Genomic DNA, 12,884 nt, shown 5'->3' with positions numbered 1-12,884 from the left:
ACATGATAAGATCTGCTACTGTCCTGGGTTCAAATCCAGGCTCGGGATCTTTCTGTGTGGAGTTTGCATGTTCTCCCCGTGAATGCGTGGGTTCCCTCCGGGTACTCCGGCTTCCTCCCACTTCCAAAGACATGCACCTGGGGATAGGTTGATTGGCAACACTAAATTGGCCCTAGTGTGTGAATGTGAGTGTGAATGTTGTCTGTCTATCTGTGTTGGCCCTGCAATGAGGTGGCGACTTGTCCAGGGTGTAGCCCGCCTTCCGCCCGATTGTAGCTGAGATAGGCGCCAGCGCCCCCCGCGACCCCGAAAGGGAATAAGCGGTAGAAAATGGATGGATGGAAGATCTGCTACTATGAATATTACTGAGTTACCTGTTACATCTCAGGACAACAGGTGTGTACTTGTGGTTTAAAGACTACTTTACACGCTATGTCAACCTTTTCCAGCGTGTCTTTACAGTAGCAAAATGTATGTTTGAGGACTATATCAGACAACATGGGTTGCCAGAGTGTAGTCACACAGACCAGGTAGGCAATTGGAGTCAGACCTTGTAAAACACTTTGGAAAACCTTGCTGGAATAGTTACCTCTACTGCCCCCCAGTGGCCGTTAGAAAGGATGCACACATTTTGTGTTGAAGTCCTTAAAGCTGTCTTTCACTTTTTGTCTTGTCCTTTGTGTCCCAGATGAAGTCGTGAGTGGCTCGGGGGAGGATAGGCGGGACATTAGCTCGGCAACATTCTTCTTTTCTTTTTTACAAGAACTTTGCTGACAAAGTGCAAGTGTTTGTGGGCGTTACTGTACATGTTGGTATTGATCACACCACCCAGTAAATACAGGGAACGTTTTCAAAATCATTAAATGATTTTAGACTTTCATTTTGTGAACAATATAAACATATGTTAATATAAACATATGGAGGAGTCAGATGGGGTGGTTAGGGCATCTGGTCAGCATGCCACCTGAACGCATAGGGAGGTGTTTAGGACACGTCTGACCGGTAGGAGGCCACCAGGAAGATCCAGGACACCTTGGGAAGACTATGTCTCCGGGATGGCCTGGGAACGCCTCGGGATCCAGGAGCTGGACGAAGTGGCTGGGGAGAGCGAAGTGTGGGTTTCCCTGCTTAGGCTGCTGCCCCCGCGACCCGACCTCAGATAAGCGGAAGAAGACGGATGGATGGATGAATAAACATATATGAATACAACAATGTAAGACATAGTAGCAATGTTGTGTATTTACTGGCGTAGTCCTCTAGAGGTCACTGATGTGTGCTCCTTTCCAGAGTCGTGTAGAGAGAGAGTTTGGCCAACCCGGGTTTGGAGTCAGTGTCTAACAAGGCGCCCTCTAGTCACCTGAGGGGATTTGACCAACTATTACATCTCATGCTCTTCGTATGTACCTATCTTTAATGTTTATAGTACACAATGAATCACATTTAGCTGTGAAATGTGTGTTTTTTATGATGTTAGACGATCTCTGATTACATCACTTGTCCATGCCAGCTAACTTTCATTTGTTGTCATCTGCCTCCATCTAGTGGACGTTTGTTGTACTGTTACTTATAGAATTCACCGGTAAATAGTAGACATCTCATCTGTCACTGGTATTTAGTCATTATAACAATACATACAGTGGTGTGTGACAAAGTTAAACTTAGATTTAAGTCACATGGAATACCTAATAATCTGTGGTCTGTGATATGACATTATTAAGTTCATTTAATTCATGCATTTACAATGTTTGTGTCCTACAGTTTCACCCTTTCAATTGTCAATCAACCTGGCCTCCATCAGTCAACCTGGTGTTCAGAGGGAATTAAAAAAAGGGAATAAGCGGTAGAAATGGATGGACAAGGTGTATCGCCACAATTTTAACCACTTCTGTCATTGCAATGAATGACGCACGGGGGCGCCACTAACTCCCATCGCATCATTTATTTTTTAAATGATGATATTTTTTAAACCAAATACTTACTGAAACCTAACAAAAAATATATTTGACCTTTTCAGAAATAAATGAATTATTATAAAATAGTAAAAAAAAAAATCGTTTTGTTTTCCATTTAAGGCTGCTAGATACATCTTTAAGGTGTGCGATTTCATAAAGAACAACGTATTTTTTAATGTTTGTTTTGTATGTAATGGTTTATGATGACATTGTTATTGAAGTACAGATGACACCAAAGAACGCGACCACCAAAAGGGGAATAAGCGGTAGAAAATGGATCGATGGAAGGACTAAAGAAGCATGGTAAGTAAGTGTGGCAAAACAAGTTAACGGAAGTGACGTCTGGTACGCGCATGCGTGGACCGATGGGGTGATAAAGCAAGATGGCGTCTGACGGAGAAGGCCTAAAGGCGGGCATTATATTTCTGTATTCTTACATATATGTTGTTTCATAGAGTACACACGGTTAATAATTGTTTGTAGCCGGATACATTAGTCTGAGTTTACTTCTCCTGTTTGATAGCTTCACTTAAGGTAGCTTGCAGCTAGTTTAGCTGGCTAGTTAGCTTAGCTTGTTAGCTGCGAACAAAGAGACGAGGAAGTTATTTAAACATCGCTAAGTAGGGAACTAATGTGAGTGTAAAGTCTTGTGATTGTGGGAAAATGTGCCAAAGAACCACAGCAAAGTATGAGGAGGAACTTTGGCCAAGAAAAGAGGAGAAGGAGCGACAACATCAACTACTGGATGTTTATTATAAGAAACATCATCAAGTTGTGTTACACAGAACAGCTTTGTTTACTTCTTACTCTCACATCTTTACTAACTTTATACTTCATTACCAACATTATTCTTAAATATATTGTGGATGACAAGTTTGATTGTCTTGTGAGGATGATGCAAATACAGTTGTGTTCAAAAGTTTACATACACTTGTAAAGAACATCATGTCATGGCCATTTGCAATCATTTCTACAACCCTTATTTTGTGTGATGTAGTGATTGGAGCACATACTTGTTGCTCACTAAAAACAATGAACTTTGCTTCTTTTATGAATTTATTATGGCTCTACTGAAAATGTGACCAAATATGCTGGGCCAAAAGTATAAATACAGCAATGTTATATGCAGTATATATACAGCAATATTATTATAAATACAGCAATGTTATATGCAGTATATATACAGCAATATTATTATAAATACAGCAATGTTATATGCAGTATATATACAGCAATATTATTATATATACAGCAATGTTATATGCAGTATATATACAGCAATATTATTATAAATACAGCAATGTTAGTATACAAACAGCAATGACGGTGGGCATGGTGTTCCTGGGATTAAAGCCCTCACCTTTTTTTCCTCCAACCATATTGCTGGGTGTTGTGGCCAAACAGCTACATTTTTGTTTCATCTGACATCACATGGACAAAGGTAAAACTTTCTGGAGTAAAGTTCTGTGGTCAGATGAAACAAAAAATGAGCTGTTTGGCCACAATACCCGGCAATATGTTTGGAAGAGAAAAGGTGAGGCCTGTAATCCCAGGAACACCATACCTACAGTCAAACATGCTGGTGGTAGTATTGTGCTTCAAATGGGACAATGAAAAAGGATTATTAGTTCCAAATTCTTCAGGACAAGCTAAAATCATCAGGGGGGAGGTTGGGTCTCGGGCGCAGTTGGGTGTTCCAACAGGACAATGACCCCAAGCACACCTCAAAAGTGGTAAAGGAATGGCTAAATCAGGCTAGAATTAAGATTTTAGAATGGTCTTCCCAAAGTCCTGACTTAAATGTGTGGACAATGCTGAAGAAACAAGTTTATGTCAGAAAACCAACACATTTGGCTGAACTGCGCCAATTTTGTCAAGAGAAGTGGTCAAAAATTCAAGCAGAAGCTTGTGGATGGCGACCAAAAGCGTCTTTTTGCAGTGAAACTTGCCAAGGGTCATGTAAGCAAATATTAACATTGCTGTATGTACACTTTTGACCCAGCACATTTGCTCACATGTACAGTAGACCCATAATAAATTCATAAAAGAAGCAAACTTCATGAATGTTTTTAGTGAGCAACAAGTATGTGCTCCAATCACTACATCACAAATAAATAAGAGTTGTAGAAATGATTGCAAACTGAAGTCAGCCATGACATGATGTTACTTGTAACCCCATGGTTGTCCTTGTTCTGTCAAATTTAACTACCCGTGAAAATGAGTTACCTATGCCAGTCCATTTGTAGAATAAACTGAAATCGATGCTTGTGCATATTCAGTAAAAAAATAAAACATACATTTAAGCTGCAATAAAAATATACATTAAGACGCTTCTACACATTATTTTAAAGGCACAGATAACATCCATCCATCCATGTTTTACTACTTGTCCCTTTCAGGGTCGCAAGGGGTGCTGGAGCCTATCTCAGCTACATTCGGGCGAAAGGCGGGGTATAAACTGGACAAGTCGCCACCTCATCACAGAGCCAACACAGATAGACAGACAACATTCACACACTAGGGCCCATTTAGTGTTGCCAATCAACCCATCCCCAGGTGCATGTCTTCGGAGGTGGGAGGGGCCTATCCCCAGGTGCATGTCCTTGGAGGTGGGAGGGGCCTATCCCCAGGTGCATGTCTTTGGAGGTGGGAGGAAGCCAGAGTACCCGGAGGGAACCCACGCAGTCACGGGGAGAACATGCAAACTCCACACAGAAAGATCCGAACCCAGGACCTTGGCATTATGAGGCACACATACCAGTGTTTCCATATATAGGATTGGTACCTAACAGAACTACACCTAGAATTGGTTGTCTGTATAATAAAAGCATTCTCAGGCCCCTGCAGTCTACATATAAACTTAAACATCAGTTTTCTCAGGGTGGCGTGGAAGGTGTTTATCCCTAAATGACAAAAAAGCTTGCTGGCACTACTACCCCTGGCCTTTCTGAGCAGGATTCTGAGACACTCATTATATGCAACCTGGAGTTTGTGCAAGTTCTTTTTCTTGAACCTCACCCAGAGGGGTGCTGTGTACATAGGGGTGCAGTAAGCTCTAAACAAGTACACCTTTGCCTTATCAGAGCAGTAATGACATTTTCTCACCAGCATATTGGCTTTCTTCTCGGTCTAAGCATGTCAGCATCATCCTCCATCTTGTCATTGATGATGCGGCCTAAGTATTTGACATTGTTGCACACAGACAGGGTTTGACCAGACAAATAGAAACCTGGGAAATGAGGATGTTGATCCTCCTTGGTCCTACATATCATTACCATACTCTTTGTGGCTGACTCCAAAGTGTGAGCATATGTTAAGAAGCTGCTGGAAGCCTGCACTACTGGGAGATATAATGGCCAAATCATCAGCGTACATCAAGTGGTTGATGAAGGTGTTCCCCATCATGCATCCTGTTCTGCCTGGTGATAGAAGCCCACCCTGCCGTACCCCATTGCCAACTCTAAAGAGAGAGGATAAACTACTCCCCCATTTGACCTGCATGGTCTGCCTGTGGTAGCAATATGCCAGAATATACCCACAACACCCCTGTGCTTCAGATTGCTGAAGAGTTGGAGATGGTTGACTCTGTCAAATGCCTTAGATGCGTCAATAAACCCCACCGACATTGTAGAACCCTGCGCTCTGTATTATTCTTCTGCTTCTTTTAAAGCATAAATACACAAGTCAGTGCTGTACTTGCTCTTCAAGCCAAATTGGATGTCTGCGGTGCAAATAAGATCCCCAACTCTGTATATTAGCTCACTTTCCAGCACTTTAGATAGCATGCTGGCTCGGGCGATAGGTTGATAATTGTCCATAGTCCCTACCTTACCAGCCTTGTCTTTAATGACAGCTACTAAAATAAGTGTCAGCATAGCAGCTGGCAGGATGACATGCATTACCAACCTACCAATATATACATACTGCATGTACATAAAACCTAAATGGAGGTGTTTGGATGCTTTTTAAGTTCTTTGTAGGCAGAATAATGCAACTCTAGTAGCCTCTATTGTAAACAGACTTTTGATCGCATTTATTTACTACTTAGAATGCATGAAAAAGAAGAAAAAAAACGTGTGTTCTTGATAGGCGAAACACAAATAAAGTAAGATTCCCTTTTAAATGAAGTGAAGTATATTTATTTAGCGCTTTTCTCTAGTGACTCAGAGTGCTTTACATAGTGAAACCCATGATCTAAGTTCCATTTAAAGCAGTGTGGGTGGCACTGGGAGCAGGTGGGTAATGTACCTTGCTCAAGGACACAACGGCAGTGACTAGGATCAAACCTGCAACCGTTGAGTTGCTGGCACGGCCGCTCTACCAACCGAGCCACGCTGGCCTTAGAATATATTAAATTCAATCCAAATCTCATTAAAATCATAAATACATTCTAGAAATGTCTCAATAATTCCATGAACAATATTTTTATTTAGGAACTTTGTAATGAAACGTGTTTCTATCTACACTTCTGTTAAAATGTAATAATCACTTATTCTTCTCTTTTGTTGACATGTATTAAGTTAATAATGTAATACGTTGTTTGATACTTTAATTTAAGAGATTTTTTGCAGGGTTTCTGTGGATCATTAAAACGCATTAAAAGTCATTCGAGGGACTTTGCCTAAATTAAGGCCCAAAATGGTATTAAAAAGCATTAAATACGATGTCCAGAGGTATTAAAATATTCATGCAATCATAGGCTGCTACCGATACAAATGAATAAAAACCTAATGATTTCATTCTTGCCCTCATCAATAAGTTGCTTTGTCCATATGTTTCCTTCTTGGTCTGTGGATTTTAAACTGGACTAAGAGGTCTCACTCTGTGCATCCCTCTCAGCACCTGAGTATGTTTATTCCACAGTAGACTTACATCAACACAGTCAGCCTCTTGTCACTCATTCACAATCTTTGTTTCGACTACTTGCAATTCTCCTCCACATGTTTTCCTGTGTGCAGTAGTGTTAGCGACACTCACTTTCATGTTGGAGATGGAAATAGTCATTTTAATACCACACTGTAGTACAGGCCCCCATATAACTGCCCAGGATATGCCTGTTATATGATTCTTTAAAGGGGAACATCATCACAATTTCTGAAGGGTTAACACCAATAAAAATAAGTTCCCAGTTGCTTATTTTATTTTTCGAAGTTTTTCTGAAAATTTTACCCATCACGCCATATTCCGAAAAACGGCTTCAAAGTGCCTGATTTTCACCATCGGTATATCCACCCGTCCATTATCCTGTGACGTCACAGCGTGAAACCACCATAAACAAACATGGCGGGTAGCACAAAAAGGTATAGCGATAGTAGCTCGAATTCAGACTCGGGTTTCAGCGGCGTAAGCAATTCAACAGATTACGCATGTATTGAAACGGATGGTTGGAGTGTGGAGGCAGGTAGCGAAAACGAAATTGAAGAAGAAACTGAAGCTATTGAGCCATATCACGACAGACAGCGGCACGGGAGGAAGCGCGGACGAATTCGGCGATCGCCTTCTAACCAACGATTGGTATGTGTTTGTTTGGCATTAAATGTGGGTGGAGGGAAAGGCTGGATGCAAATGTAGCTACAAATGAGGCATAATGATGCAATATGTACATACAGCTAGCCTAAATAGCATGTTAGCATTGATTAGCTTGCAGTCCTGCCGTGACCAAATATGTCTGATTAGCACACTCCACATAAGTCAATAACATCAACAAAACTCACCTTTTGTGCATTCATGCACAACGTTATAAGTTTGGTGGACAAAATGAGACAGAAAAAGAAGTGGCATAAATCACGTCTTAGCCAAGACATCCAGGGGGTTTACCTCGCTCATCTGCGGGAACAGACTGTCGTAAAACCCTGAATAGCTCAAGCACTCAGGCAGATTCAGTGATGGTCTATTTTCCAATATTGCAGATATCTTTGACTTTATCGTTGGAAATGCATCTGCTTTGAGTGTCGCAGGATATCCACACATTCTTGCCAGCTCTGTAGTAGCATAGCTGTTGTCGGTAAAGTGTGCGGAACAAACGAGGGACTTTTGCATCTTTTGACCACTGGTGCAACTTGAATCCGTCTGTTGGTGTTGTTACACCCTCCGACAACACACCGACGAGGCATGATGTCTCCAAGGTGCGGGAAAACAGTCAAAAAAACTGAAAATAACAGAGCTGATTTGACTCGGTGCGTGTAATAAGATTGAGAAAATAGCGGATCGCTTCATGTTGTGACGTCACGGGTGAAAGGTCATGGCTCCGACAGGCTATCAATTGAAAGGAGTTTAAATCGCCAAATTCACCCTTTTAGAGTTCGGAAATCGGTTCAAAAAACATATGGTCTTTTTTTCTGCACCATCAAGGTATATATTGACGCTTACATAGGTCTGCTGATAATGTTGTCTGCTGATAATGTTGTCTGCTGATAATGTTGTCTGCTGATAATGTTCCCCTTTAATGAGCTAAGTGAGACACACTTTTAACACAACACAGGAAAGAACACAAATAATGTCTTTGTGTTAGCAGTGTCAGTCCAAAACTTTTTCTATTCCCTCTTTATCTTATTTACTTATTTACCCAACAGATGTCCAGCAGCCCCCTCACATTAAAGAGGAAGAGGAGAATCCACAGCCCCCCCACATGAAAGAGGAAGAGGAGGAAGTGTGGATGAGTCAGGAGGGAGAGTGTCCTGTAGGGCAGGAGGAGGCTGATGTCAGCAAGTTTCCACTGACTGTTGTCTCTGTGAAGACTGAAGAGCATGAAGACAAACCACCTGAGTCCTCACAGCTTCATCACAGTCCAAGTAAGCACAACATTTTATTCTCAGGGCATTCAATCCATCACAACTGGTCCTCTCATCCAAATAGGCTTCATCAGTTAATGCTCATAAACGTTAAGTTTTAAATTTAATCGTTTGACATTAGAGGGGAACTGCAATTTTTGGCGGGAATTTTTTTCTATCCTTCACAATCATCATAAAAGATGTGACGATGTATATTTATTTTTGAAATCACATTGTAACTTGTAAATGTAAATTAAAGTCCACTTGCAATGAAGCCAATGTCCTGGCCCGGTATTCGCTATTCGGATACAAACAATTATTGAGGATGTTTACTCTATTAAAGGACATATATGTGCACATGTATGCACTGATTAAAAATACAGAACTAGAATGCCAACGTTTAGACATTCTCCATCAAACGCCATCTTGCTTTTTCCTTCTTCTTCTTCTTCTTCTTCTTCTTCTTTCTATTTCCAGCAGACTTGTAGTATATCTTAGGTATATTGCTGCCCTCAACAGGCTATCGACAGATTGTCCTCCTTTTGTACTATGTCCCACACTACAGACTTGGACACAAACAGGACAACAAGTAAAAAGCAGCTTTAAAGGCCTACTGAAATGAGATGTTCTTATTCAAACGGAGATAGCAGGTCCATTCTATCTGTCATACTTGATCATTTCGCGATATTGCCATATTTTTCGCTGAAGGATTTAGTAGAGAACATCCACGATAAAGTTCGCAACTTTTGGTCGCTAATAAAAAAGCCTTGCCTGTACCGGAAGTAGCAGACTATGCGCGCGTGACGTCACGGGTTGTGGAGCTCCTCACATCCGAACATTGTTTACAATCATGGCCACCAGCAGCTAGAGGTATTCGGACCGAGAAAGCGACAATTTCCCCATTAATTTGAGCGAGGATGAAAGATTCGTGGATGAGGAAACTGAGAATGAAGGCCTAGAAGAAAAAAAAGACGAGGGCAGTGGGAACGATTCAGATGTTATTAGACACATTTACTAGGATAATTCTGGAAAATCCCTTATCTGCTTATTGTGTTACTAGTGTTTTAGTGAGATTATATGGTTGTACCTGAAAGTCGGAGGGGTGTGGCCACGGGTGTGCTGACCGCCAGTGTCTCTGAGGCAAAGCGAAGGCAGCCGTTGGGGCCGGCCTGAGATTTTTTTTCTTCCCCCTCCTCCACGGTGGAAACATCCCATGTTCTGGGGCGGCCGGTCGGAGGAGGCAAGAGAGTCTGCAGCTGCCTCTTTGACAGGTGCACGAGGAATGACGCAAGCTCTCCGCTCATGTCTACAGTAAGAGCCAACTTATTACCACAATTTTCTCACCGAAACCTGCCGTTGGACATGTGGTAGGGAACCGTGTTCACTTGACCGCTCTGTTCCATAGTAAAGCTTTACCGTCATCTTTCGGGAATGTAAACAAGGAAACACCGGCTGTGTTTGTGTTGCTAAAGGCAGCCACAATACACCGCTTCCCACCGACATCTTTCTTCTTTGACGTCTCCATTATTAATTGAACAAATTGCAAAAGATTCAGCAACACAGATGTCCAGAATACTGTGTCATTATGCGATTAAAGCAGACGACTTGTAGCTGGGATCGGGGCTGGAACAAAATGTCCGCTACAATCCGTTATGTCACGCGCACTCGTCATCATACCGCGACGTTTTCAACAGGATACTTTGCGCGGAATTTAAAATTGCAATTTAGTAAACTAAAAAAGTCGTATTGGCATGTGTTGCAATGTTAATATTTCATCATTGATATATAAACTATCAGACTGCGTGGTCGCTAGTAGTGGCTTTCAGTAGGCCTTTAAGGACGTCAAAACAAAATGTATGCATTCTTTCCAACGGCCGCTGGGTGGCAGCAGAGGCTCCATGTATTACCTGAAGAAACATTTGACTTCTGACCTTTCCACATTATTTCTCTCATCTTTACTGCTGGAGTTCAGCTCACTGAGGATGTAAGCTCCATTTTGGTATTTTAATTATCTTTAATTATTCATAAACAGGCTTAAAACAAACCATTATTATGACTACTTCCTCATTTGTTTCACTCTCTACTAATTAAAACTATTCTAGCATGAAAACATTCAGGATGTTCATACAAACAATATTACACATCTCCAAACGTACCACTTTATTATGGTATTAATATCATACATTATTACATTGAATATTCACATGTTTATAACAGTGCTGAACATTTTAATTTCCCCTTGGGGATCAATAAAGTTTTCCTGATTGTTATAATTACATCACTCTCATAAAGCCTTTAATGCTGAATATGTTTTTTACCATAGCTCAGCTTCACAATGTTGGAATATTGACTGCTGATATTAATATTCTTCTATTGTTTACAATATTACACTTTACTCTTTTTCTTTGCTCAAATGAACAGGATGAAAGTGTCTTTAATTGTCACTACTGAGTGTAATTATGTAGAAAATAATCTTCATTACCGCTTGATTTAACTCTCATTTTATTTTTTCCAGAGAGAACTTGTCCATAAAAAGATGGCTGCACATCAATAAATTGTCATTAAACATCAATAAAACTAAATATATCATTTTTGGAGACTGTAAAAATGTAAAACACAAATTATGACGGATGATATTGAAATGGAAAGAGTAAAGGTAATCACATTTTTATGAGTTAATATAGATGATGAAGTAAACTGGACACTACATGTAAGTCATATAAAGAAAACATGAAAAACATGGAGTGCAATACTAACTAGAATAAAATACATCCTTCCAATTTGAACTACAATTATTGAACCCAACTTTAGTTGAAACATACATTGTTTATTGCATAAAAGTCTGGGGACATACATATAAAACAATCACACATCAATCATCATATTACACAAGAAAGTAATAAAGACAACTAATAGAATGGATTCTAGAGACCCAACAAATTATTCACAAAGTCATACATTTTAAAAGTAAATGATCTTATATAAAACACAACTGCTCAAATGTTGTATAAAGTAAATAATTATATGCTTCCAGAAGTGGTCCAGAAGATGTTTCAGATGTGAACCAGTAAATATGAACTAAGAGGGATTTATGTGTACTCAAAAGCAAAGGTATGAACACATGTAAAACAAATATGTACATCATATAAGGGAGTTCATCGATGGAATCATCTACAATTAGAAAATAAAACATGTAACACTTCATTATTTAATAAAAACATATAAAACACTATTCTGAATAAGTATAAAAGTGAATTATGAATATATACACATACAATGTTAATTGTATGTAACATATTTATGTACTGTTTATTCTCACCCTTTCAGTCAAATTGTTCTGTTCATTTTAGTGTCTAATCTATACATGATAGAATCATATTAACAAGATTGTTACACACACAACAATGATGTCACACATGTTATATGTGCTGATGTTGTTAGAAAGTCAAAATGAAAGTCTGGACAGTTTATTTCAAATCCTGCAGTTTCATTTGCTGCTGCTGTTCTCACCAGCACACTTGTGTTTCTTACACTGGTACTTAGAAGACAATCTTTCACCACACACACTGCAACTCAACACTTTCTCACCTGCGTGTCTTCTCATGTGTAATGTAAGAGTGTTTAGGTGATGAAAGCTTTTGTTGCAGCTCGAACAGGAGTATGGATTTCACCAGAGTGCGATCCCATGTGTGATTTTAATTGCTGTTTTTCTATATAACTTTTACCACATACTGAACAGATAAAAGGTTTTTCTCCAGTGTGTATTCTCATATGTGCTTTCAAACTGTGCTTTTGAGAAAAATCTTTACTGCAGATTGAACATGAAAACGTTTTTTTTTTCTCCCGTGTGTGTTCTCATGTGTACTTTTAAACTTTGATTTATTGCAAAACTTTTATCACATTCTGAGCAGGAAAATGGTTTTCCTCCAGTGTGTATTCTCATGTGTACTTTTGGCATGTGTTTTAGTCTAAAATCTCTACCACATTCTGAGCAGGAAAAAGGTTTCTCTCCGGTGTGTGTACTCATGTGCCTTTTCAGATGACAATTTTATTTAAAAGTTTTGTGAGAGTGAGAAGATGTGAAGTGAGTGTTGTCAGTGTGACATGTCTTATCATCTTTAGAGTCTTCATCATCAGTGTCAGGAGAGTGTGACGTTGTGTC

General features: G+C 39.9%; 2 protein-coding genes and 1 long non-coding RNA gene across 4 annotated transcripts in view; 2 read left to right on the top strand and 1 right to left on the bottom strand.

Moving 5' to 3' along the window:
• LOC133542092 (major histocompatibility complex class I-related gene protein-like) overlaps positions 1 to 12,884 on the top strand; it is a 129,278-nt gene that overhangs the window by 44,289 nt on the left and 72,105 nt on the right. The window lies entirely within an intron of this gene.
• LOC133542088 (gastrula zinc finger protein XlCGF57.1-like) overlaps positions 1 to 12,884 on the bottom strand; it is a 339,706-nt gene that overhangs the window by 279,855 nt on the left and 46,967 nt on the right. The window lies entirely within an intron of this gene.
• On the top strand, positions 1,301 to 5,585 carry LOC133542101 (uncharacterized). The gene is made up of 3 exons (XR_009804055.1): positions 1,301 to 1,396; positions 2,179 to 2,255; positions 4,352 to 5,585. It is a non-coding gene; the product is annotated as an uncharacterized LOC133542101 (long non-coding RNA).

Source organism: Nerophis ophidion, linkage group LG24, assembly GCF_033978795.1.
Source record: "Nerophis ophidion isolate RoL-2023_Sa linkage group LG24, RoL_Noph_v1.0, whole genome shotgun sequence".
NCBI lineage: Eukaryota > Metazoa > Chordata > Actinopteri > Syngnathiformes > Syngnathidae > Nerophis > Nerophis ophidion.
This window is presented reverse-complemented; position numbering and strand designations above follow the sequence as displayed.